Source organism: Scyliorhinus canicula, chromosome 9, assembly GCF_902713615.1.
Source record: "Scyliorhinus canicula chromosome 9, sScyCan1.1, whole genome shotgun sequence".
Lineage (NCBI taxonomy): Eukaryota > Metazoa > Chordata > Chondrichthyes > Carcharhiniformes > Scyliorhinidae > Scyliorhinus > Scyliorhinus canicula.
This window is the reverse complement of record NC_052154.1, coordinates 16,654,429-16,675,878: the sequence shown is the minus strand read 5'-3', so window position 1 is coordinate 16,675,878 and position 21,450 is coordinate 16,654,429. Positions and strand designations below refer to the sequence as shown.

Sequence of the window (21,450 nt, the reverse complement as noted above, 5' to 3'; positions counted from 1 at the left end):
TTGATTTATTGACCACCAGAAAGGCGGAGACACAGTGGAGGAAGGCGCAGGGAGCGGTCTACGAGTATGGAGAGAAGGCGAGAAGGATGCTGGCGCATCAGCTTCATCAGCGGGACGCGGCTAGGGAGATTGGTGGAGTGAAGGATAGGGGTGGGAATGTGGTGCGGCAGGGGGCAGAGGTCAATGAGGTCTTTAGGGACTTCTACAGGGAATTGTACCAGTCGGAGCCGCCGGCGGTGGGAGGGGGAATGGACAGCTTTTTGGACAGGCTGTGATTTCCAAGGATGCAGGAGGAGAAGGTGGAGGGACTGGGGGCGCCGATTGAGTTGGAGGAGCTGGTCAGAGGGATTGGCCACATGCAATCGGGGAAGGCGCCGGGACCGGATGGGTTCCCGGTTGAATTTTATAAGAAATACGCGTACCTGCTGGGCCCCCTGTTGGTTAGGACCTTTAACGAGGCATGGGAGGGGGGTGTTCTGCCCCCGACGATGTCTCGGGCGCTGATTTCCCTGATCCTGAAGCGGGATAAGGACCCCTTGCAGTGCGGATCATACAGGCCAATTTCACTGCTGAATGTGGACGCCAAGTTGCTGGCGAAGATCTTGGCCACTAGAATAGAGGACTGGGTGCCGAGGGTGGTACATGAACATTAGACGGGATTTGTGAAGGGGAGGCAGCTGAACACTAACGTGCGAAGGCTGCTAAATGTGATAATGATGCCGGCAGCAGAAGGAGAGGCGGAGATTGTGGTGACATTGGATGCGGAGAAGGCCTTTGACAGGGTTGAGTAGGGGTACTTGTGGGAGGTGTTGGAGAGGTTCGGGTTTGGGGTGGGGTTTATTAAATGGGTGAGGTTGCTGTACGAGGCCCCGATGGCGAGTGTAGCGACAAATGAGAGGAGGTCCGAGTACTTCAGGCTCCACCGTGGGACTAGGCAGGGGTGCCCCCTGTCCCCCTTGCTTTTTGCATTGGCAATTGAGCCTCTTGCCATGGCTCTCAGGGAGTCGAGGAGGTGGAGGGGTTTGGTGCGAGGTGGGGATGAGCACCGAGTGTCGCTGTATGCAGACGACTTGCTGCTGTATGTAGCAGACCCGGTGGGGGGAATGCCAGAGGTGATGGAGATTCCTGCTGAGTTCGGGAGTTTCTCGGGCTATAAATTGAACCTGGGCAAGAGTGAGCTGTTTGTCGTACACCCGGGAGATCAGGAGGAGAAGGAGGGGATTGGTAGGCTCCCGCTAAAGAGGGCAGTGAGGAGTTTTAGGTACCTGGGGATTCAGGTGGCTAGGAGCTGGGGGACTCTGCACAAGCTCAATTTTACTAGGTTGGTGGAGCAGATGGAGGAGGAATTTAAAAGGTGGGACATGTTGTCGTTGGCGGGTAGAGTACAGTCCGTTAAAATGACGGTGCTCCCGAGGTTTTTGATTTTGTTTCAGTGCCTCCCCATTTTCGTTCCGAGGGCCTTTTTTAGGAGGGTGAACAGCAGCATTCTGGGATTTGTTTGGGCGCACGGGACTCCGAGGGTAAGAAGGGTCTTTTTGGAGCGGGGCAGGGATAGAGGGGGGCTGGCGCTGCCCAACCTCTCTGGGTACTATTGGGCAGCTAATGTCTCGATGGTACTTAAGTGGGTAATGGATGGGGAGGGGGCAGCATGGAAACGGATGGAGATGGCGTCCTCTGAAGGCACTGGTAGCGGCGCCGCTGCCGCTCCCTCCAACGAGGTACACTACGAGCCCGGTGGTGGCGGCTACCCTCAAAATTTGGGGGCAGTGGAGGCGACACAGGGGGGAAGTGGGGTCTCGGTGGAGGCCCCGCTGCGGGGGAACCACCGGTTTGTCCCAGGGAACATGGATGGCGGGTTCCTGGGGTGGCACAGGGCGGGCATTAGGAAGTTGGGAGACCTGTTCATTGATGGGAGGTTCGCGAGCCTTGGTGAACTGGAGGAGAAGTTTGAGCTCCCCCCGGGGAATATGTTCAGGTACCTTCAGGCCAAGGCGTTTGCTAGGCGGCAGGTGGAGAGGTTCCCTTTGCTGCCCCCGCGGGGGGTAAGGGATAGGGTGCTTTCGGGGGTGTGGGTCTGGGATGGGAAGGTGTCTGACATCTACCAGGTGATGCAGGAGGTGGGGGAGGCGTCGGTACAGGAGCTGAAGGCTAAGTGGGAGGTGGAGCTGGGGGAGCAGATTGAGGAGGGGACATGGGCGGACGCCCTGGAGAGGGTGAACTCCTCCTCTTCATGTGCGAGGCTTAGTCTCATCCAGTTCAAGGTGCTGCACCGGGCCCACATGTCCAGGTCTAGGATGAGTAGGTTCTTTGGGGGCGAAGACAGGTGTGTCAGGTGTTCGGGGAGTCCAGCGAACCATGCCCATATGTTCTGGGCATGCCCGGCACTGGAGGAGTTCTGGAAGGGGGTGGCGAGGATGGTGTCGAGGGTGGTGGGATCCAGGGTCAAGCCAGGCTGGGGACTCGCGATATTTGGCGTTGGGGTAGAGCCGGGAGTGCAGGAGGCGAAAGAGGCCGATGTTTTGGCCTTTGCATCCCTAGTAGCCCGGCGGAGGATCTTGCTGCAGTGGAAAGATGCCAGACCTCCGAGCGTGGAGAAAGGGGGGGGAGGGGGAGGGGGGGGAGGGGGGGAGGGGGGAAAGGGGGGGAGGGGGGAAAGAGGGGGGGAAAGGGGGAGAAAGGGGGGGAGAGGGGGAAAAGGGGTGGAAGGAGGGGGAGGGGGAAAGGGGGGGGAGGGGGAAAGGGAGAGGGGGAAAAGGGAGGGTTAGGGGGATAGGGTTTAAGATAAATTGCTTATTGTTAATTTATTTTGCTGTTTATTGGGTTTGGGGGGGGGGGGGGTTTGTTATATGTGTGGTTACGGGTGCCGGGGGATGTTTATTATTGTTATTGTTATTATTGTTCTGTTGATATATATTTTTTTCAACAAATTCCAATAAAAATTATTTTTAAAAAAAAACAATGCTAACCACTGTGCTACATTATAATGCTGAGCGGTGAAGGGGGCTCAAGGGGCCAAATGGTCGACACCTGCTCTCATTTCTTTTTTTAAAATAAATTTAGATTACCCAATTATTTTTTCTATTAAGGGTCAATTTAGTGTGGCCAATCCACCTACCCTGCACATTTTTGGGTTGTGGGTTACACGCAGACACGGGGAGAATGTGCAAACTCCACACGGACAGTGACCCAGAGCCGGGATCGAACCTGGGACCTCAGCGCCGTGAGGCGGTTGTGCTAACCACTAGGCCACCGTACTGCCCTTTGCTCCCATTTCTTGTCCTTAGGTTAAAACTAAGCTCGTAGCTGGGCTGAGAAAATTTCAAATGTATACCAGGGACTATGAACAAAAATAAAGATCTCTTTGGAGAATTTTGGAGCTTGTACCTTCAGGAAAGGAGGGAAACCAGATGGATGTTGGGGTTTGCTGTGATGGGAGAATATCGTCAAGCCAGTTTGCTCATAAGAACTTGAGTGTTTTTAAGAAGAAGAAACATTTCTGGGAAAGTATCTGAGGCGAAAGCTCATCAAAGTTCCTCTAAAAAACACTGTCATAACACAAAGAGGACTGGAGGAATGCACTGGCAAAGCCAGATTTACAAATATTGAACTGAAGAAACAGTGGATTTGGAGAGTTTGTATTGTCGTCTGGTAGCACAGAACTTGATTATCTCTGAAAAGAGAGACATATCGAAGCTTTTCATTTTACATTCATCGGGACACTTTGCAAGAATATCAATATAAGGGCAAAAGAACAATTTATACTGTATGAGAAGAGAGTGCTGTCTGGTTGGAAAATGCACTCTGAATGGTAGAGCAATTGCCTTGGACAATGCATCAGTTGATGGTGACTGGCAGTTAACTGCAAAGCATTGTTAAAAATTTACACTAGGCAGTTTGACCCTGATTGGTCAAGAGACTGCCCGAAGGAATGAGTCAGTGAATGGCTGTCACCTACTTTGTTCAGCTAAAACATCCACATAAATGTACATATCCTTTCTGTCTGCAAAGAACAGGGCCCTGTGTTTCACTATATGTAGTTTCCAGTACACACAAATGTGCCACACTGTGAGCATGAATGGCAATCTAGAAAACTCATGAACAGGCCTAAAACCGTCACTTTGGGCCCTGAAAAGTGCCCAGTCTACCTCAGATTACCCTGGAAGGGCAAGGTGTCTCAAACATTTGAGCAACAGGTGAAGCTTGCTGTTTCACGCCGCTTTTCCGCAGTAGCAACACGAGTGATATTTACCACTAACCAGGATGCTGCCATCACGCCAAAAAGATGCTCTGGCTATTGTACTGAGTAATTTGGTATATGTATTTCAGTGTCAGTGTGATGCTAGGTATGTAGGCCATACCTCCCAAAGACTGGCGCATCATATCAAACAGTATGTACAAGATACAGACCGTACCCAACCAGCCCTAGCTTTCAAAGCTCAAAACACAGTGTCCAACATTACATGTGATTCTGTGATTGGATAAGGTTTTATAACTAATCCTCAGTGTGCTAAGAATTACATTGCCAACCAATTTAGTATTCTTAGTTAGGCTCTCAGTATGGCGCATGTGTGTGTAGTGGAAGCTACATATATTACTGAATACAATGTACATGCATTGTGCCTGTTTCAGCTGAACAAAATAAGTGACAGCTATTTGCTCCCTCATTCCCCGGGGCAATGCCTTGATCAATCAGTGCCAAGGCGCCCAGTTTAAATTTCAAACATTGCTTGGCAGTTAACTGTCAGTTACTATCAACTGGTGCATTCTTCGTGGCACCGCCTCCACAATCAGCATCAGCTTGCTAACTAATCAGCACTCGCTTCTCATACAGTATAAATTGTTGTTTTCCTTTTATTGGTATTCTTATGAAGTAACCTGACAAAAAACTTCAACATGTTCAACGGGCAGCACGGTAGCACAGCGGATAGCATTGTGGCTTCACAGCGCCCGGGTCCCAGGTTCGATTCCCCGCTGGGTCACTGTCTGTGCGGAGTCCGCATGGTCTCCCCGTGTCTGCGTGAGCTTCCTCCGGGTGCTCCGGTTTCCTCCCACAGTCCAAAGACGCGCAGGTTAGGTGGTTTGGCCACGCTAAATTGCCCTTAGTGTCCAAAAAAAGGAGGGTTATTGGGTTATGGGGATAGGGTTGAAGTGAGAGCTGAAGTGGGTTGGTGCAGACTCGATGGGCCGAATGGTCTCCTACTGCAGTGTATGTTCTATGTAATCTATGTAATGTCTCTTTTTCAGAAATACTAGAGTTTGGAGTGTTGTATAGTGAAATTACTTTCAGCGATCCTTAGAGAACCTTTCAGTTTGGAATAACTAAGTAGGACTCAACATTTGTATTTTTGCAAAGCAGTTTCTATAGACCAGCATCACAGCTGTCAACCCCTTTTCACCTCTGCTACTTATCTATTGAATCGCATTTAGTCCCAGAAATGTCAGTGTTGAATTCCCTGGATCTGACTTGAAGAAGATCAACAATAAAAAGTAGCTTATTAATTCTACAATACACTAAAAGATTTGTTTCTTCGGGGTCGGTTTGCGGGATTGAAGGAGCTGGAAACAAAGTATGGGCTGGAGCAGGGGGAAATGTTTACATATATGCAGGTTCAAGATTTTGCCGGAAAGGAGATACAGAGCTGCCTGATGGAGCCAGCCTCCACATTGCTGGAGGAGGTGCTGACGACAGGGAAACTGGAGTAGGGGGTAGTGTCAGCGGTTTACGGGGCTATTTTGGATGAGGAGAAGGCACCACTGGTAGGGATCAAAGCAAAGTGGGAGGAAGAGTTGGAAGAGGGTATGGAGGAGGGACTCTGTTGTGAGGAGCTCCGGAGAGTGAATGCCTCCACCTCATGTGCGAGGTTGGGGCTGATACAGCTGAAGGTGGTATACAGAGCACACCTCACGAGGGCGAGGATGAGTCGATTCTTTGAGGGAGTGGAAGATGTGTGTGAGCGTTGCGGGGGGGAGGGTCCCGCTAATCATGTTCATATGTTTTGGTCCTGTCCAAAGCTAGAGGATTACTGGAAGGAGGTTTTTAGGGTAATTTCTAAGGTGGTGCACGTGAAACTCGACTCGGGCCCCCGGGAGGCCATATTCAGGGTGTCGGACCAGCCAGGGTTGGAAACGGGTGTGGAGGCAGATGTTGTAGCCTTCGCCTCGTTGATCGCTGGAAGGCGGACCCTGATAGGTTGGAGAGCAACCTCTCCACCCTGTGCCCTGGCGTGGCGGAGGAACCTGTTGGAATTCTTGACTCTTGAGAAGGTTAAGTTTGAACTGAGGGGAATGATGGAGGGGTTCTACAATTCATGGGCATTATACATTATGCACTTTCTTTTTTTTAAATATAAATTTAGAGTACCCAATTATTTTTGTTTCCAATTAAGGGGCAATTTAGCATGGCCAATCTACCTACCCTGCACATCTTTGGGTTGTGGGGGTGAAACCCACGCAGACATGGGGCGAATGTATAAACTCCACACAGACAGTGATCCAGGGTCGGGATTCGAACCCGGGTCCTCAGCACCGTAGGCAGCAATGCTAACCACTGTGCCACCGTGCTGCTCCATTATGCACTTTCAAGAACTGGATAATTAGGGCAGCACGATGGCACAGTGGATTAGCCCTGTGGCCTCATGGCACCGAGGTCCCAGGTTCGATCCCGGCTCTGGGTCACTGTCCCTGTGGAGTTTGCACATTCTCCCCGTGTTGGCGTGGTTTAGAACATAGAACATAGAACAGTACAGCACAGAACAGGCCCTTCGGCCCTCAATGTTGTGCCGAGCCATGATCACCCTACTCAAACCCACGTATCCACCCTATACCCATAACCCAACAACCCCCCCCCCCCCACCTTACTTTTATTAGGACACTACGGGCAATTTAGCATGGCCAATCCACCTAACCCGCACATCTTTGGACTGTGGGAGGAAACCGGAGCACCCGGAGGAAACCCACGCACACAGGGGGAGGGCGTGCAGACTCCACACAGACAGTGACCCAGCCGGGAATCGAACCTGGGACCCTGGAGCTGTGAAGCAATTATGCTAACCACCATGCTACCCTGCTGCCCCCTCAACTCAAAAGATGTGCAGGTTAGGTGGATTGGCCACGCTAAATTGCCCCTTAATGTGTGTTAATGGCAACTATGGGCGATCCCTAATTCCTTTTTGTCATTTGTTTGTGTGAACATGCGGGCTAATGTTTGGGGTTTGGCGAGAGGATGGGATCGTTGTTATTGATGTGGGGATTGACATATTTGTTACTGATTATTGTTTATTGTTGGTGGGTGTAAATTTGGGAGAAAATGTGAAAAAGGAGAATAAAAAATATTTTAAAAAAGAATTCTACAATAGCTTCAGAAAAGATATATGTGAGAAGATACACTTAAATATACAAGAGCTTTAATAAGCATCTTGTTCAATTTTAAAACTCTCATCCTTGTATTCAAACACCTCCACCTCTCCCTCTCTAGCTCCAATTCCCTGAGAACTCTGTGCTCTCCAACTCTTGGTCGATTGTAAAACCCCCGACATCCTTGTTGCTGGATTTAGCAGCCATCTATCCTCAGCTGTCTAGGCCTTAGGCTTTGGAATTCATCCCCTACACCTCTCCGGCTCCCTCGCCCCCTTTACATGACTGCGCCAACAAACAAACATTTAGTAGCCTGTCGTAATGTCTCCCTCTCTGGCTGAGCTTCAAAGTTTGCATGGCTTTGCGCTTGCAAAGCAACGTAATCCAGTTTACGATGTTGAAGATGCTACCTAAATGCGAGTTGTTATTGTAACAGCTTCATAAATGCACTTTCCTGACAACTGCAGTTAAAATAAATAAATGCAGCTTTACTTTTGCCCTCAAATGCAACATAAGGCTCCAGGAAGGAGGGCGTTAATCAAGATTTATTACCGAATACATTACCGACAGTGCTGAGGTAATGTGTATTGGTGTTTTTTTAAGCACTGTCAATGGACAGCTGGATCCAATTTTTCTCGGCTAACTAATTGTGCATTTATCAGGATTCAAACCTACAAATTTATTCTGTTCAGAAGGAGTTTTATTCAAAACTAGATACAATAGGCCCACTCTGTCTCTCTCTCTCTCTCTCTCGAGCTGTCTTGGGGAACGGTGGAAAGAGTCTTTTGGTGAGCAGCTACAAAGAGGGTGCTTTTTGAAAGAGCTTTTATTAATACAGGAAGCCGTGATAAATGTGCATTCTACCGGAGGTTAGGGCACTCCAGGAACGGTGTCGACGAGAGGCTGCTGGACAGACAGGTCAGGGATTGTAACACCCCCCCCTCCGAGTGACTTCGAGACACAGAATCATGCTCTAATCAACTATAGATTACCGCTCATAAAGGTGCCATAAAGCAGTCACAACCTTTACTATGTGGTGTGAAAGACATGGCCCCTCTGGAGACGGAGGAGCACCGACAGTTGTTGTCTGTGTGGATAGAAGAATTGGCGGAAAGCAAAAGCAAACAATGCCTTCCCACCCACCTCCTCAGAGCAACTTGATCCAGTAGGAACACAAAAACATTGGAATATAGGTTCAGGGGTAGGCTATTCAGCCCCTTGAGCCTGTTCTGTTAGTCAATATGTGACCCAAATCCACATAACACCCCCCTTCCCCTAATACCTTTGGTGAACCAAAATCTATCGATCACAGTCTTAAAATATGCAATTGCTGCATCATCAATTGCCATTTTTAAAAAAGGCAATATTCTACCACCGTTTGTGTGAAGATGTGTTTCCAAGAATATCAAGCTTGACTGTTTAGATTTTGATCCCGAGCGCCAGCGGAAGTAGTTCCTTCAGACTTGCCCTATCTGTGTCCCTTAATGCCTTGAAAACATCAATCAAAACTCCAATCTATCCGCATAAGTTTCTCTTCCCCATCTCTACCATTCTTGTAATCTGCTTGTGAATTCTTTCCATTGTACTCAGCCAGCATGGATTTCTAAAGAGGTATCGTGTCTAAATAACTTGCTGGCAGTCTTTCAGGAGGTAACGGTAAGGGTCGATGAGGGTAATACTGTTGATGTGGTGCACATGGACTTTCGCAAGGCATTCGATGCAGTGCCACACAGCAGATTTGTGAGAAATGTTATAGCTCCTGGAATAAAAGGGACAGGAGCAATCTGAACAGAAAACTGGCGGAATAACAGGAAGCAGAGTATAATGTCCAGTGGATATTTTTCAGGCTGGAAGAAGGTTTGTCGTAGAGTTCCCCAGGGGTTGGGATTGGAACCCTTGCTTTTACTGATACATGTTAATAATCAGGGAGTCAGGGTGGTGCAGTGGTTAGCACTGCTGCCTCATGGCGCCGAGCACCCGGGTTCAAACCCGGCCCCGGGTCACAGTTCGTGTGGAGTTTGCACATTCTCCCCGTGTCTGCGTGGGTCTCATCCCCACAACCCAACGATGTGAAGGATAAGTGGATTGGCCATGCTAAATTGCCCCTTAAAAATAAACTGGATACTTTTTTAAATGAATGATCTTGATCTTGGAGTGCAGGGGAAAATTTTAAAGATTGCGGATGATACAAAACTTGGAATTATTGTGAACTGTGAAGAGGACTGAAGAGAACTTCAAAAAGACCCAAACAAGTTAGCAGAATGGGCAGATAGGCGGCAGATTAAGTTCAATGTGGGGAAGTGTGAGGTGGTGCATTTTGGTAAGAAGGACGTGGAGAGGCAATATAAAATAAGGGGTAACATTCTTGAGGTAGAAGTTTTAGATAACAGGCAGGCACTGTACACTATGCAACAGGTCTCTAACTCTTCAGCTCCCTGGTCCCCCACACAAACTCCCCATTGGCCAGGGTTTGCACGCTCCTGTGCGATTGGCCTCGAGCTGGTCACGTGATCAGTGGAACTTGCCCCCTTAAAAGGGCAAAGCTGCCACAATATGTAAACACAGTCGCCTACCGGAGAACAAAAGGTTACGTATAAACACAGCCCCCTACTAAGAAAAAAATGTTATGAAAAAACACATCAAGCTCTTGGAGCACTGAGGCTTGTATGGAAACACAGCTGACTGTTGGGAGTCTACATCGCCCTATCAGAGAACCGAAGAATGACAAGCTCTTTGCCTTGGTGCCAGTTTCCTTCACGTATTGTTCAGAATATAGTTTGGTGGTTTCTTTGGTCATGGGTGAAAGTTGGAGGGAAGAGGCTAAACATGTGTGCGACCTGTAATAAATGGCCCACTGACTGTAAAGCAAAGACCAGTACGCAGCAACAAGCCCAACCATTTGAAACACTACCGTAGGAACCCGCACAGCACCAATCTAAGCGAAGATGTTATCCTTCTTGGTGTTTGATAAAGGAACTCCCCCACTCGCAACCAGAGTGGGCCTTTAAATGAGGCAATACATTATCCAGCCTGCAGTTCAGAACCAGAACCAGTTAAAGGGCCCATCCCGACTCTGATGCAACATTGGCAAGATTCACAATGCCGGGGCGGTGGGGAGCTGGAAACCTGCATGTGGAGGGAGACTAGAAAAGAAACCCTTTTTCTCCGCTGACACGACCAAAACCCAGACATGCTACACATTCCTCTCAGTAGCATCAACTTTCCCCCGCCCCGACCCTTTACAAGAGACAGCAAGCAAGCTGGCTCTCTGCCAAAGCCACTGTCTCCTCTCTAATTTTGTTTTCCTGACTCTCTCCTTGACTCCTGCGAAGGAATGTTGGTAAAAAGAGAAGGCTTCACCAGGAAATCCTCCCAACCTCGTCAAGCACAAAATGCTTTATAGCACACGCCAGGACAGATGTTAGCAGGAGAATGATAGTTACTGCCAACATTCTCCCAGCGATTTGTGACACTTCCCCACAGGTTTGCTTGAACTCCCTTCTTCAGTCCCACCACTTCCAGCTCCCGTTTGAACTCCCTTCGCCTCAAGGTTCCCTCCTTTCCCAGTTAGTAAACTGCTGAATTTACTAGTCTAGCTTGCCAAATCTCTGTGCTGCAGTGCGACCAACAGGCCTGAGGGATCACTCATTTCCCTGAAACCTTGCTACACGTCACACACTGGGGATTACATCCAGCAGATTTTGTTCGACATGGCAGATCTGTGGAGCTTTAGGGAGGGGCCAGCCAGGACTTAGATGGATAGATAGAGAAATACAGCATAGAACAGGCCCTTCGGCCCACGATGTTGCGCCGAACTTTTGTCCTAGGTTAATCATAGAATTTTGGACAATTTTTCATGGCCGATCCACCCAACCTGCACATCTTTGGACTGTGGGAGGAAACCGGAGCCCCGCGTGCTAAACCAGCCCCTGTAAGTTAATGCAAGTTAATTCAAGGATAACCAGAAACCTAGGGCGGGATTCTCAGACTCTGTTGCGGGGTATCTGGCCAGGAGGTGCCCCCACGATGGCCTGGCCCACGATCGGGGCCCACCGATCCACGGGCAGGCCTGTGCCGTGGGGCCACTCTATTCCTCTGTGTCGGCCGCTGTGTAACAGCCCGCGATGGCCGGCATGATGAACCCCCTTGCGCATGCTCTGGGATGACGCCAGCACATGCTGGCGCTCCCGCGCATGCGCCAACTCACGCCAGCCGGCGAAGGCCCTTCGGCACTGGTTGGCATGGTGCCAAGCCCCTTCCGCGCCAGCCGACGCGGCGCAAACCACTCCGGCCCCGGCCTAGCACCTGAAGGTGTGGAGGAGTCCGCACCTTCGGGGCGTCCAGACGCCGGAGTGGTTCACGCCACTCCTTCGTGCCGGAGTTGCCCCCCCTGCCGGTTCGTGGAGAATCCCGCCCCTTGTTCCTTCATGTTTTCCCAGGATTGCTTTTTCTGGAAAAACTCAGCATGTCTGGCAGCATCTGTGGAGAGGTAAACTGGGTTAACGTTTCAAGTCCATCTGGCTCTTCATCAGAGCAAAATAGAGGGAGAAATGCGATGGATTTTAAACTGTATAAGCGGGAGTGGAGTAGGTGGAGCAGCAAAGAAGGTCAGTGAGTCATGGCATCCATGATCCCATTGATGGGCAGAACTGACGCAAGGGGTTAAATAGCCCCCTCCTTTTCCTATAAAAGGAATCCCAACCCTCTGTCCCAAGCTCTTTGTGCCACATCAGGCTTTTGTTTGGGCTCCTCCTCTGCAAAAGGCAGAGGGCTGTGTTGCCATGGTTACTTTGACCATGGGCGCTAGTTCAGCTCAATTGGCTGGACGTTTGGTTCAAAAGTGAGGCCAGCAGCGTGGGTTCAATTCCCGTACGGGCTGTGGTTATTCATGAAGGCCCGCCTTCTCAACCTTGCCCCTCGCCTGAGGTGTGGTGACACTCAGGTTAAATCAGCACCAGTCAGCTCTCCCCCTCAAAGGGGGAAGCAACCTATAGTCATGTGGGGCTATGAGACTTTACTTTGAGATGGGAAATGATCCTGATTCGAGTTGCCTCTGTCGGAAATTCGAAAGAGGCCCCTGGGAAGCTAGTTGGCCTCGTGGTACGGGCAGCACGGTAGCGCAGTGGCTAGCACTTCTCCCTCACAGCGCCAAGGGCCCGGGCTCAATCCCGGCCCTGGGTCACTGTCCGTGTGGAGTTTGCACATTCTCCCTGTATCTGCGTGGGTCTCACCCCCACAACCCAAAAATATGTGCAGGGTCGGTGAATTGGCCAGGCTAAATTGTCCCTTAATGGGGGAAAAAAGAATGAATTGGGTATTCTAAATTTATTTAAAATAAAGACTTTGCGGTACATTGCAGCTGAGCATGATCCTGCCCTCAGCAAATATGTCAGGGTCTTGCCAATGCGGCTGGAGGAGCAATGAACAGCGACACCACACGGTGTATGATTTCACTGTTGCAAGGCTCTACAAGGTTGAGAAGCCCATTGGATTTACCAGTGTCTATGACAATCAGTATAAAACACACATGATTCACGGGTCTCACCCCCACAACCCATAGATGGGCAGGATAGGTGGATTGGCCACATGAAATTGACCCTTAACTGGAAAATAAGAACTGGGTACCCTAAATTTATACAAAAGAAATGCGCATGGTTGAACTTTGCTCAGTATTCCCACTCCCGCATCACAATCCCCAAAACTCTGCCACCGCCCAATCCCAACATAATGGACTCTGCACAGGAATTGCAGCCCATGAAAACAAAACAAGGAACTTCTATTTATATGGCACTTGTAATACAATAAAACATTCCAAGGCGCTTCAGGTTTAACACTGAGCCAGGTAAGGACATATTCTGACAGATGTCCAAAAGCCTGGGCTAAGAGGTGAGTTTTAAGGAGAGTCTTAAAGGAGGAAAGCGAGGAAGAGCGATCGAGAGGTTTAAGGGTGATAATTCCGAACTTAGGTCCCAGGCACCTGAAGGCATGGCCACCGACGGGGGAGCAATTAAAACAAGGGATGTTCCACAGGCCAGATCAGAGGAGTGCAGAGATGTGGGAGGGCTATGGGATTGGTGAGGGGGGGGGGGGGGGGGGGGGGGGGGGGGGGGTGGCGACAAGAGAGGGAGGAAAGAGGCCATAGAGGAATTTGTAAGCAAGGTTGAGAATTTTAAAATCAAGGCATTGTCTAACCAGTGTAGGTCAGCAAGTGTAGGGATGATGGGTGATGGGACATAAGTGTTTGAATAATCAGATTTAAATATGTTGCAGGCAATCTGGTTCGAACTGAGACAATTTCCCAGGATAAAGATGGAATCAGTGGCGTGGGAATGGCATTCTGCAGTGAAGATTGAAGGCAATGACTTTGGTCTTTCCAACATTTAAATGGAGGAAATTTCTGCTCGTCCAGTACCAGATGTCAGACAGGAAATCGAATAATTTAGAACAGTTTCCGGAGGTGGTGGTGAAGTAGAGCTGGGCGTCATCGTATACACATGGAAACCGACATTGTGTTCCGGATGACATTGCCAAGGGACAGCATGTAGGTGAGACACCAGAGGTAACAGTGCAGGTCCTGGAACAGAAACCTTTGCAGGTGATTATCTGGCTAGAGAAGAATGCAACCATGCGACTGCAGTCATACGGATATGGAGCAGGAGTAGGCCACCTGGCCCCTTGAGCCTGCACCGCCATTTAATAAGGTCCTGACAGAGCGGATAGTAACCTCAAATCTGCAACCCATCGATAACCCCCGATAACCTGTCACCCTCTTGCTTACCAAGAATCTATCCACCTCTGGCTTCAAAATATTCACCACCTCCGCAGGAAGATCATTCCAAAGACTCACAATCCTCGAAGTGAAAACATTTCACTTCATCTCCATCATACATGTGTGACCCCTTATTTTTAATCAGTGACTCCGAGTTCCAGATTCTCCCACAAGATGAAACATCCTCTCCGCATCCACCCTGTCAATACCCGCCTCAGGATCTTCTATATTTCAATCAAGTCACCTCTTACTCTTCTAAACTCCAGTGTATACAAGCCTAGCTTGTCCAATCTTTCCTCATAAGCCAGCCTGTCCAATACAGGTATTCTTCTGTTAAACATTCTCTGAACTGCTTCCAATGTATTTACATCTTTCCTTAAATAAGGAGACTGATACTGTACACAGTACTCAAAATGTGGTCTCACGAGTGCCCTGTACAACTGACGCATAACCTCCCTTCCTTTGTGTTCAATTCCCCTCGCAATAAATGACAACATTCCAATGGCTTTCCTAATTACTTGCTGTATCCTTTATGCTTCACTAGGTCACCCAGATCCCTCTGCACTTCAGTTGGATGTGGAGAGGTGTCGGAGGAGGATGGTGTGATTAATCATGTCAGAGACGGCAGACAGTTGGGGAACGACGAGCAGGGGGGGTTTACCTGTGCCGCAGTCAGGGAAGATGGCATTTGTGACTGTTTACAAACATTACCCCTCCCAGCCAGAAAGGAGTTGGGAACCTCACTGAGATTTGAAGAGTTTTTGATTGGATTTGATTTATTGTCACATGTACCGAAGTACAGTGAAACGTATTTTTCTGCGGCCGAGGAACATACACAGTACGTACACAGTAGACACAAGAATAATCAACAGAGAACATTGACAAATGGTACAGCGACAAAACAGTGATTGGTTAGAGTGCGGAACAAGGGGCCAAACAAAGCAAATACATGAGCAAGAGCAGCATAGGGAGTCGTGAATAGTGTTCTTACAGGGAACAGATCAGTCCGAGGGGGAGTCGTTGAGGAGTCTAGTAGCTGTGGGGAAGAAGCTGTTCCTATGTCTGGATGTGCAGGTCTTCAGACTTCTGTACCTTCTGCCTGATGGAAGGGTCTAGAAGAGAGCAATGCCTGGGTGGGAGGGGTCTCTGATAATGCTGTCTGCCTTCCTGAGACAGCAAGAGGTGCAGACAGAATCAGTGTGGGGGTAAGAGGCGAATGGACTGAAATATAAAAGAACCCGAGGGGCATTGACAGGATGGGTGTGGAGACGGCGTTTCCTCTTCTGGTGGAATCTAGAGCCAGGAGTCGCTGTTTAAAAATAAGGGGTTGCCCACTTAAGACAGAGATGAGGAGAAATGTTTTCTCTCAGAGAGTCGTGAATCTTTGGAACATCCTCCCTCAAAACGTGGTGGAAGTTGAGTCTTTTATTACAGATAGATTCTTGATAAGCAAGGGGGTGAAAGGTTATCAAGGGTTGGTGGGAATATGGGATTGAGGTTACAATTGGATCAGCCACCTTCTTATTGAATGGTGGAGCAGGCTCGAACGGCCGAGTGGCCTACTCCTGCTACTGATTAATGTGCTTTTATCTTAACAATCCCTTTCTCAGGGGTGGTTCAGCCTGAGTTGAGGACTACATACTTACGAAGGAAGTGTCCTTTATGAATCAGTTCTATACTAGGTGGTGCACCAAGTGCAACAAGTCTTCATTCTCACGGCTTTGCTGTCCTACTCTTGCTGCTTCATCGCACAGTCCTGCGACCCGGAGAGAAAGATCTCTGCGCTCTTCCAATTCTGGCCACTTGCACACCAAGTGTGCAGCTCCCCTGAATTGTTTCACCATTGGTGGCTGTGTCTTCAGTGGCCTAGACCTTATGCTCTGGGATTCCCTCCCTAAGCTTCTATATCTGTTTGCGTGGGTTTCCTCCGGGTGCTCCGGTTTCCTCCCACAGTCCAAAGATGTTCAAGTCAGGTGGATTGGCCGTGATAAAATTGCCCCTAAGATTCCGAAGGTTCGGTGGGGTTACGGGATTAGGCTGGGGTGTGGGTGGGTCGAGGTAGGGAACTCTTTCAGAGGGTCGGTGCAGACCCGATGGGCCGAATTGCCTCCTTCTGCATATAGGGATTCGATGATTCTATCTCTCCCTCCTCCTTTTAAATGCTCCTTAAAAACCAGCCCTTTTACCCAACATGGGGCGGCACAGTGGTTAGCAGTGCTGCCGCACAGTGCCAGGGTTCAATTCCGGCCATGGGTAACTGTGTGTGTGGGGTTTGCACGTTCTCCCCGTGTCTGAGTGGGTTTCATCCAGGTTTCCTCCCACAGTCCAAAGATGTGCAGGTTAGGTGGATTGGCTATTCTAAATTGCCCTGAGGGTGGGGTTGGAGGAATACTTTCTTGTACCAGCCTCCCCGAACAGGCGCCGGAATGTGGCGACCAGGGGCTTTTCACAGTAACTTCATTTGAAGCCTACTTGTGACACTAAGTGGTTTTCATTTCATTCGCTTGTTGGAGCTTGCTGTGCGCGATTTGGCTGTTGCGTTTCCGAGCTTTAAAATAATGTTACGCTTCCAAAGTGCTTCGCTGCCTGGAAGTGCCTGGGAATTGGGCCTGGGTAGGATGGTCTTTCGAAGGGTGGGTGCAGACTCGATGGGCCGAATGGCCTCCTTCTGTACTGTAAGGATTCCATGATTCGGTCCTGCCCCGAATCACAGAATTTGACACAGATTAAATTCTGTTTGCGAATGCTTGTGTGAAATATCCTGGGATTTTACTGATGTTGCTTGAGCAGCTCAATGTGCAGCTTCATTCGCCATCTGAGAGTCTTATCATTCTCTGTCGAGTTACACTGGGGAAATAGTCCCTGCTCTGTGCTCTGTACTCTGTACCATGAGACCTGAGCTTAATCACATCAATATATTGATGCCATGTCAAAGTATAGGTTCTCCCACTGGACAGAAATTAATGTTGAAAAACGTTGGAGTGACTTCACCCATGTGCTCAGCGGACCACAGCGGCAGATTCAACCTGGAGCCCACCCATCCCGTGCTGATTTGATTCAGAGATTGTCCAAACGGCAACAGGGCTGATACACCACCTCACCTTGGCGTTGGCAGCTCAATAAGGGAAAGTGATTTGCCCTTACCCTCTCTCAGCTCGATCGTATTGACTGGAGGAGCAGGCTCAAGGCCTACTCTTGCTCCTAATTCGTATGTTCAGAGCACTTACAGGCAACAAAGCACTTTGGAGGTGTAACATTATTTTAAAGTTTGGAAACGCAACAGCCAAATTGCGCACAGCAAACTCCAACAAACAGCAAGGTGATAATAACCTAATTGGAAGGTTTTGGTTGATGGATACATATTCATTGGGACATGTGCCCCAAGGATAACTCCCACCCCCTCCTCCCCCTTCTATTAATGATGTTATGCGGTCTTTTATGTAGACCTAAAACAGCAAATGGGTCTATTGCATTCGCTGCTCCCAATGTGGCCACTGTGCATTGGAGAGGCTACACGCAGCCTGGATGATTGCTTTGCAGAACACCTTCAGCCCGTCCGCCAGCAGGACCCAGGCCTTCCTGTCGCTGCCATTTCAACTCACCATCCTGCTCTCACGGCCACATGTCTGTCCTTGGCCTGCCACAATGTTCCAGTGAAGCCCAGCGCAAACTGGAGGAGCAGCATCTCATCTTCCCATTAGGCACATTGCAGCCTTCCAGACTTTACATTGAGTTCAACAACTTCAGACTGTGAACTCTCTCCTCCACCTTCACTCCATTTTATTTCTATCAATTTATTTTATTCCTTCCATTGATACATTTTTCTATCCCCCCTGCTCTCCATCTTGGTTTTCCCCCCAACCCCACTCCACCCCGCCCCACCTAGGGCCATCTGTTCCAGTCCCAGGGTGGTCCTTTGACACACCCCCCTTGTTTTGCCATTAATACATTCTGATCTCTCAATGTGCACTATCAGCACCCTTCTTAGCCATGGTCACCACCATTAACATTCCTTTTGTCTTCCCATCTTTGTCAATCTCTCCCCAGCCTCCATCTACCTCTGGCCCTCTATCCAGCCCTTAGTGTTCCATCATCGAGACCCCCCCCCTACAACTCACCACCCAACAGTATAAATCTCATCCTATTTCCAGTTCTCTCGAGCACAGACTCGCAACGCTCTGTTCCCCCTCTACAGATGCTGCCTGACCTGCTGGGATTTTCCAGCATTTTCTGGTTTTGTTAGAGCAAACGTGGCCTTGGTTTAACGCCTAAGGGGAAAGATAGCACCTCTGTTGATGCATCACTCCCTCGGTATTGCACTGGTATTCCAGAGTGGGCCCTGAACCTGCAATCTTCTGATGCAGGCAATCTGAGCGGACGCCATAGTGCAGGAAGCCAATCAGGTTAAAAAGAGCAGGAAAGGAAGATAGATTAAAACAGGAAGTAATGCCTAAACCTGACCAAACTTGGGACTTTAAATTGAGTGGGATGTAGGAGGAAGAGAGATAAGGAGGCCCAGAGGAGTTGGTGTGATTGGCACTCATAGTGAGGGGGAATAGGGAGGGGTCCGTCCATGTCGAATTGTCAATCTGGAGCTTGGAAGAGTGGAAAGCCCTGAGGACTACTGGCTCGTGAATAAAATAGGAAAAGGCAGGGCAGGCTGTGAAGAGAGAACCAGGCCCGGTTTTTAAGAGTTATGTGTGAAAGGTGTGAGTGAGGTGAATGGTAGTTTGGACTTGGGCAGCACAGGACTATGGGAAAGCCTACACCATTAGTGACACTGTCAGCCAATGAGCTGCGTGTATGTTTACGTGGGCACACTGTTTTGCTTCATTATGTCTGATGGGTTGCAGTCCCCGAGGCCTACACCAGAAAGGATTGCGATGTCACCACACAATGGCCCCATAAACAATGCCAGCTGGAAGGAGACTGTGCTGGAAATACACCACAGACGTCTCTCCACGCCTGTGGTATCCATTACAACTCGCTGCGGATTTACACTGCAATAAATCTCATCTTGGTAACAAGGCATTTATTCATCCTCTTCCTTTCATTGTTGCACCTTCACACCACTGATCGACAAGCAGTGCAATCAAACTCAAGGTGCTGCTTCACGCCAAGCCTACAGGAAATCCAGCTGAGATTTAAAAAGGAATCAAAAACATCTGCTTTTATAGGCAATGCCAGATCAAAATAATAACTCAAGCCCTGAGGAGCCCCGAGCCCACACCACAAACTGGGGTCATCTGTAATTTCCACTAAGTACAGTACATAAAAAGACTTGTAGCTTACTCAGGCATGCAGACAAATTGGCGCTATGGCAGACTTGTCACAAAGGAAGGCTGCTGAATAGTAGCTTGACAAATCTGCGGTTGCCTCGCATTGCGCCGAACAAAACCTCCTCCGCTCGCCTGGATGGTGCCTTTCATGGCCTCAGGATATCTCAAAGTGTTCTGCAGCCAATGAGGCACTTCTGAAGTCTAGCCTCTGCTGTGATGTAGGAGAGCTCCCACAAAGAGCAGTGCGATAATGACTAGATTACATAGAATTTACAGTGCAGAAGGAGGCCATTCGGCCCATCGAGTCTGCACCGGCTCTTGGAAAGAGCACCCTACCCAAGGTCAACACTTCCACCCTATCCCCATAACTCAGTAACCCCACCCAACACTAAGGGCAATTTTGGACACTAAGGGTAATTTATCATGGCCAATCCACCTAACCCGCACATCTTTGGACTGTGGGAGAAAACCGGAGCACCCGGAGGAAACCCACGCACACACGGGGAGGATGTGCAGACTCCGTACAGACAGTGACCCAAGCCGGAATTGAACCTGGGACCCTGGAGCTGTGAAGCGATTGTGCTATCCACAATGCTACCGTGCTGCCCCATGTTCTGATTTTTTTTTTTGAAGTGATGTTAGTTGAGGGATTAAAATTGGCTGCACACCAGGGGAATTCCCCCAACCCCGCTTTGAAATACTGCCACCGGACTTTTCACGCCCACTTCAGAGGGCAGACAGGACGTCGGCCTAATATCTTACCTGAAAGATGGCACCTCTGACCATGCAGCACTGTAGCAGTAATGCACAGAGAGAGAATGCCAGTCTAGGTTTCGTGCTCAACTCTCATTAGTGAGACATGAACCTACAACCTTCTGATTCAGAGCTGGGTACGCTATCAACAGAGCCAAAGCCAGCAGCTGACCCCAACTAAGGTCGACAAGCAGATTGGAGGGCCCAAGGCCACGGTCACCTGAATTGTTCTGTTCCAATCTGCCATTGAACTGCATGAAATGGAGATGTTGACAGAGAACGATGTACTCAATCTGTGCAAACTGGCATTTGAGATAAAACGCCGGGCTATAAAGGCCAGGACAACCAACAGTGTAATACTGTATGATAAAAGGTAAAGTCGCCAGAGTCGCAGGTGATCATCGGCTGCTTTCCCCTTCGAGGGGGCGAGCTGACTGGTGGTGATTTCACCCGAGGATCACCACACCTTAAGCGACGGGAAAGGTTGAGAAGGTGGGGCTTTCATGGATAACCTTTGATGTTCTGTGTGTCGACGAGGCTGCAAGTGATTGTCCGACTCGGAGAGACGAGAGGAGTCCCAAAACATGGAGAAACCATGGAAATGTGGAGACTGTGGAAAGGAACGATCGTCAGGCTTCTGAGCATTTATACCTCGTTGATAGAGGCGTGGTTAACTCAGCCTCTCGGCCAATCGGTCGAGAGGCACATGACCGACCAGGGCCAATGGTAAGCCGACGTTCTGGCCCAATGGCAGACGAGTATGCAGATCATATCATCACAACCTTCTTGAATAATAACATGATAAAAGACACAAACAATAAGTGCATCAATTCAAATACATGGCTACAATTTATTTGTTTCTGGATTTGGTTTCTGATACTAGGCTAGAATTCCATGGTACTGTTCTGACAGTGTTCCACTCACGGAACTAATAGGAAGCAGATGCGTTGTAAGGGCAACCTCTTCCCATGAGCTACCTTGCCTTTTTTTTGACAATCGTGTCTCACCTTCTTTCTTCCCTTCATATATCTGTGTCACATCTGAAATGTGAGACGAGGTTGGTAATCTTTTCTAACGTTTCTGCTCTCAAACCGGTTTGCCAAGAGATGAGTGTGAGCAGTCCACGATGACTCCCTGTTCCTCCCACCCCACTGCCCACACATTCCTCTGGGAAGGTCCTTCATCTTAATCGCACTCGCCCCTCGTGGCCCCCAAAAGCTGAGGCTGTAATGATTCATAGCCTGGCTCCTTCTGATCTGTGGCACTGTACACTCTGTTCCAAAACACCATTCGTAC

The 21,450-nt window shown here is 49.2% G+C and overlaps 1 protein-coding gene across 6 annotated transcripts in view; it reads right to left on the bottom strand.

Moving 5' to 3' along the window:
- Positions 1 to 21,450, bottom strand: part of gse1 (Gse1 coiled-coil protein) — a 663,550-nt gene that overhangs the window by 323,170 nt on the left and 318,930 nt on the right. The window lies entirely within an intron of this gene.